Source organism: Apis dorsata, unplaced genomic scaffold (genome assembly GCF_000469605.1).
Source record: "Apis dorsata unplaced genomic scaffold, Apis dorsata 1.3 scaffold_292, whole genome shotgun sequence".
Taxonomy (NCBI): domain Eukaryota; kingdom Metazoa; phylum Arthropoda; class Insecta; order Hymenoptera; family Apidae; genus Apis; species Apis dorsata.
In genome coordinates this window covers 517,466-523,375 of record NW_006263567.1, presented here as the reverse complement: position 1 = coordinate 523,375, position 5,910 = coordinate 517,466, and the positions used below count along the sequence as shown (strand labels likewise).

At 40.6% G+C, this 5,910-nt stretch overlaps 1 protein-coding gene and 1 long non-coding RNA gene across 2 annotated transcripts in view; both read left to right on the top strand.

Annotated features, from left to right (window-relative positions):
* Nucleotides 1-5,910, top strand: part of LOC102675236 — a 181,283-nt gene that overhangs the window by 99,793 nt on the left and 75,580 nt on the right. The gene's annotated exons all lie outside the window — the stretch shown is intronic.
* Nucleotides 1-5,910, top strand: part of LOC102678166 — a 17,870-nt gene that overhangs the window by 3,975 nt on the left and 7,985 nt on the right. The window contains exon 2 of the long non-coding RNA XR_421988.1: nucleotides 4,242-4,248. This is a non-coding gene — a long non-coding RNA (uncharacterized LOC102678166). The remainder of the gene's footprint in view (nucleotides 1-4,241; nucleotides 4,249-5,910) is intronic.

Sequence of the window (5,910 nt, the reverse complement as noted above, 5' to 3'; positions counted from 1 at the left end):
CCTCCTCTCGAAAATTCCCCACCTCCTCTCGAAAATTCCCCACCTCCTCTCGAAAATTCCCCATCTCTCCTCGAAAATTCCCCATCTCTCCTCGAAAACTCCCCATCTCTCCTCGAAAATTCCCCATCTCTCCTCGAAAACTCCCCATCTCTCTTCGAAAATTCCCCATCTTCCCTCGAAAACTCCGCACCTCCCCTCGAAAATTCTCCATCTCTCCTCGAAAACTCCCCATCTCCCTTCGAAAACTCCCTTCCAACGGCGATATTTCACGGACACGGCATACATTGTCGAGAGGATATACTCGAGCGGAATCCTTGTTGGTACGCGCGTCGATATACGAATTCGCATGGCGATGGAAAAGGAGGAGGGGAGGGGGGAGGCCTGGAGGCGCGCGATTCTTCGTTCAACCCCTCGTTCAAAGTTTTGGAAAGGGATCCCTTTTGAGAGTCATCGCGATACCTCATCCATCCATCCATCTATTCATCCATCTATCGTGGTCGCGTCCGATGGAGACGAGTCGCTTAACGATCGTTTTCGCCGCTGGCTGCGCATCGCGGGTCCGCTTGATTGCGACCAACTGCGGCACGCTTCAATGCGGAAGAGGGCGCGGAATGAAAGGAAACGAGGTCGCGTTCCATTTCGTATCTCGCCTTCCACCTTTGTTCCATCGGGGATCATCGACGCCTCTTTGCGGATGTTGGCACGGATTCGCGCCTCTTACTCGGCCGAGCAAAATTTCGATCGTTTTCGTTTCGTTCGAGCAGAATTCTGACGTTTCCTACGAAATGTTCGCTCTCGAGATAAAAAATGGTTTCGTTTGTAGTATAGGATATAATAAGGAACAGGTTTCGATTTATTCCTCCACGCATCGAGATGATTAACTTCAATACTCTTAGTTTCTATTTTATCACTTTAATTTCTACAAAATTTAATAGTTGACGCGTCTTTCTCGATCGAGGAAAATTTCGTCGGTAGAATTTTCGAACGAAACGTTCGCTCTCGAGATAAATATTTGTTCCATTTATATATAAGTATAGTGAAATGCAATATAACGAGAAGAAGTAATACTCTTGGTTTCTTACCTTTTATCGCCTGCTAATTTGTACTAAATCCAGTGATGGGCAAAATTTAATAGTTGACGCGTTTTTCTCGATCGAGGAAAATTTTGACGTTTCGAAACGTTGGTTCTCGAGATAAAAATTGGTTCCGTTTGTACAGTTTGTATGATATAGTGAAATGTAATATAATAAGAAGCGGTAATACTGATGGTACTAGTCTTTCTATATTTTATCGTCTATTGATTTCTGCCATCCAGTGATGGGCAAAATTTAATAGTTGAGTTGACGCGTCTTTCTCGGTCGAGGAAAATTTCGATCGTTTTCGTTTCGTTCGCTAGAGAGTTTTGATTTAATTTCTGTCACCCAGTGATGGGGAAAATTTAATAGTTACGAATACGAAAGTTACTTGTATAAGAGAATAATTGTAATATCAAAACCGAGGTTATATTATGAAAAAGCGGATCGACTGAAATAGCCACGAATAAATAACTTTTTATTTTTTTCAAGAGGTTAATGCCCAACTCTGCTCCACGCCATCTTTATTCCATCACCGTTTACACCTTTATTCTCACTCAGAGTCGGATCAATTTAATAATCAATTTAAAAAAGAGGGGGAAAAAAATCTCAAAGATAAAGAAAATCGAAGAATCCACTCCATCCACTCGTCTCCCAAATGATAATTAAAGAAACTTGTGCTCGCAAAGAAAATCCTTCAAGATATCCACGTAATCCAGCAGGACAATTGAATTACATATTCAACGGTGGTGCGAGGCGAGTTGTTCCTTTAGAAGAATCTTTGTTTGAGAAGAAAAACAAGGAAGGTAAGAAAAAAAGAAAGAATAAAAAAAAAAGAATTCCAACGGGAACGTGATCAAAACTTGCACCACTAATGATGCGTTTCTTTCTTCTTCGACTCTCGAGGGAGGATCTTGAGAGGAGGAAACGAGCGCGAGTTTTCAAGGAAACTTCTCTCCGTCCACCCTCGGCGCGAACGCTTCGAAATATCCTTGGGAAGCGGAGAGAAGAGAGAGAGAAAGAGAGAGAGAAGAAAAAAAAAAGAAAAGAAACATCGAAGAAGGCGTCGATTAGAAGACACAAAGCGCGAGATGCTTATTCATGGGAGGCGTGTTTCGAGCTCGTTTGTATCGTATCTCAACGACCCTCTCGCGATTCTTTTATTCTGCACGGCGAGCATCTTATCCTGGATACTCTCGTTTGCCGGGGCTCAGAGACGAATTAAAGAGAAATCTGCGCACGTGCAGTTGGCTTACTTACATTTCCGTTGAATTGTTTGCTTGCGCAAATTGGTTTATTCTGGTGCAGACCTCTCTCTCTCTCTCTCTCTCTGTAGACGTTCAATTCCACTTTGGGCGGGCGAATTAGAGAGAAACTGTGTTTCTTCGATCGTAAGCTGGTTATCGAAAGGTGAGACGTGAAAACGGCGAAGCATTGTGAAGTTGACATAGATATATTGGGATACGATTGTTGGAAACAATTTTAGACCGATCGCTTTTATCGTTCGAAACTTCGATTGGAACGAATCAAAATTAGGAAAAGTTTGAATCGCTATAACACGTCGAAGACAATGATTCTCGAGAGGTGGATGGGAGGAATATCGTTAGAGATATTATATTTGAAAACCGGTCTTCTATTTATCCCCTATACCACTTCCGCTTCCAGAGATATCGTACAAAGAAAAGATAATTTTCAAACAGTTCACTTATACTCGAACGATTAAACCTACGAAAACTTTAAACCGCTATAACTCCGAAGATAATGAGTTTCGGTCGATGAACGAGCGATCGTCAGAAGCGGAGAACCTTCCCCTTTAAAACGTTTCTCGATTCATCCCGACACGACTTCCGGTTCCCGAGATATCGTCGTGCAAAAAAAAAGATAATTTTTAATCGTATCTCCGATTGACGCGTTGCAATAATTCTTACAAAGTGATTTAAATGACGTAATTCCTCCTATATTTCTCAAGTAAAATTTTGATGGTAAAAGCTTTCTTCCTTTATATATACAAAAAAATAGGAAAATAGAAATTTCATTTGGGCGCGAATTGCGATATACAGGGTGTTGTATTATAATTGAACACCCGTTATTGACTTCCCGAGATATCGTCATGCAAAGAAAAAAATAATTTTTAATCGTATCTCCGATTGACGCGTTGCAATTCTTACAAAGTGATTTAAATGACGTAATTCCTCCTATATTTCTCAAGTAAAATTTTGATGGTAAAAGCTTTCTTCCTTTATATATACAAAAAAATAGGAAAATAGAAATTTCGTTTGGGCGCGAATTGCGATATACAGGGTATTACATTATAATTGAACACTCGTTGTAAAGAGAGATTCAAGTTATTCGCGCTTTCTCGAATCGGTGTCGCGCGAATTTGCGCGTGTTTGCGAAATTGGCCGCTGCGAGATTAAACATCGCGCCGAGAGGAATTTGTCGATGGTCGCGCGGCGCAACCATCGTAACACTAACAATTTCACAATAATATATTCGGTTCGACATACGCTGCATTACCGTTAATTGCGACGGGGGAGGGGGGAGGGAGAGAGAGAGGGAGGGGGGACGGTCCCATCGACCCCTTGTACCGAGGCCGGCATATTAATTACATAAATGGAATTAATGCGTCCGCGTACGATTTCCGGCAGCCGTGGCAGACCGATGCAATTAACAATTACGGATATCGGATGTATCAGTTATCGATCGTTTCGCGATATATATATATATGTATGTATATATGTATATATGTATATATATATATATAATATTTTTTTTTTTATATAATCGGATATGAAACGAGACAAAAAAAAGGTTCTATGCGCTTTTGGAATTTCTTTTTTTTTCCTTTTCTTTTCTTTTTTTGCTGATAAAAGAATCGACTTTTCGTGTTCTCGCGTGTTCTCACGATGGAATAAAAGAAACGAGGGAAAGGGGAAGGAGTTTTATATATACGTGTAGAAGAGAGGTAACCAGACCAAACATTAAAAAACATCGCGGTGGCGCATGTGATATTCAACTGTCTGGTCCCACGTGTCAGGGGATATTTCCCTTTACCGAAACTTCCGCCAACTTGTGCAATATTACATTACACATGGCTACGTAGGGAGTTTCTCGGGAGAATCTGCATTTCGAGCAATTTCCATGACATTTCGGGGGCGGAGGGGAGAGGAGAGGGGTTTGTTCGCAGCCGAAAAAATAATAGCGCGACAATACGGCCTCCGTATACCAGAATTAACCCTCTCAGAGAGGATAAGGGGGGAAGGAGGGTTAATTCGAGCCTTCCCTTTTTTTATTCTCATCCTTTAATTAAACTCAAGGAAATCCTCCTTGGATTAATTCCAAGAATCTTTTATCGCCTTGTTGTTTAATTAAAATTTCCTCCGTGGGATATAAATAACACGGATGTTATAATCAAATAAACCGTTAATTCAATATTGAATCCTTTGAAATGAATAGGAAATGAAATAATATTCCTCCTTTCTTTCGTCTCCATTCAAAGTTGTAAAGGTATATAAATTTATCATCGAGCAACACTTGCTGCCCCCTCAACCCAGTCGACTTTCAGGGACCGGATGTTGAAAACGTTAAAACTCGATGCCATAAAAAAAAAAAGAAAAGAAAAAAACGAAAAACTGGTAATCGATTTTTCAATTCGTAATTTACTATTCGAATTCCGTTAAATTGGGGAAATTTGGTGAAAATCGATCGTTGGACACTTGGGTCGAAGGATGGAGGGAAGGGTGATATATCGCGGTGAGTCTGTCCGTATCGAGAACAGAGTCGTCGACATAAATCAGTGTCTAAGGCAAGGACGGTCGATGAGAGTGTAGCGACAAATTGGCGAAGGGCCTTTCGTCTTCGATTTCATTTCGTACACACGGCCATGGCGAGGGGCATCACTGCGATGCTCGTGACGGAATTTAATTTGCCCGGGCCGGAAGTAATCCTGCGCGACTAGATCCTTTGCGTGCCTGATCGGACGTTGACTCGATCCACTGCGCCGCTGAGGTGCACAAGGGACAATTTCTCCCCGAACGTGATTTATTATGGTGGTGCGATTCGAAGTGGAGTGATAAAAATACCGAGGTCAGAAGGGGAAGGAGAATTTTGCAGGTAAAATTTTACAATCTAACACGATAGATAGAAGATCGAGAGAGAGAGAGAAAATAATTTATAAATCTCAAATAGATTGAAACATCGAGATCAAATGTTATACGTGAAAATATTATGTATACTTTGGCAAGTAAATTTTACGATCTTATAAAAGTATAAAAAAAAAAAAATAATATTGGGGATGCTTGATAATTAAAATAAATTTTCGAAGCGATTAACGAAGGAAAATAATTTCTCTGGAACGAATGACGAGATAAATAAAATTCCACAAGAATTCGATAATTCATCGTAGGATGAATCGTAAAGAGAAATTTCATATTTAAAAATTAATAAAAAAGGGGGAAAAAGAGAAGGAGGGGATCTACGTGTGAAAAATTTCCGTCGAATTGCGCGTGTACCGTCATTATATCGCAAGAGAGTCACCAGTATTTTTCCTTTCGACGAGAAACATCCTTACCTACCTAGAAGCATTAATCATAAATATCTCAACGAGGCAAGCGCCCGTAACAAAAGAGGCAAGAACAAGAAAAATGATCCTCCATGCTCAATTTTTTAAACGTTCCAAGAGCATACAAATTATCCTCGCGCCGCGAAACTTCGAGACGCGTTGTGAAAACGTGGATAGAGGAAACGAAAAAGGAGGGGGGTAACTTCGTGCGAAACGCGAGTACTTTGGGTACTTTTTCTTAAATATTGCATTCCCTCGAAGAAGAAAAAGGGAAAA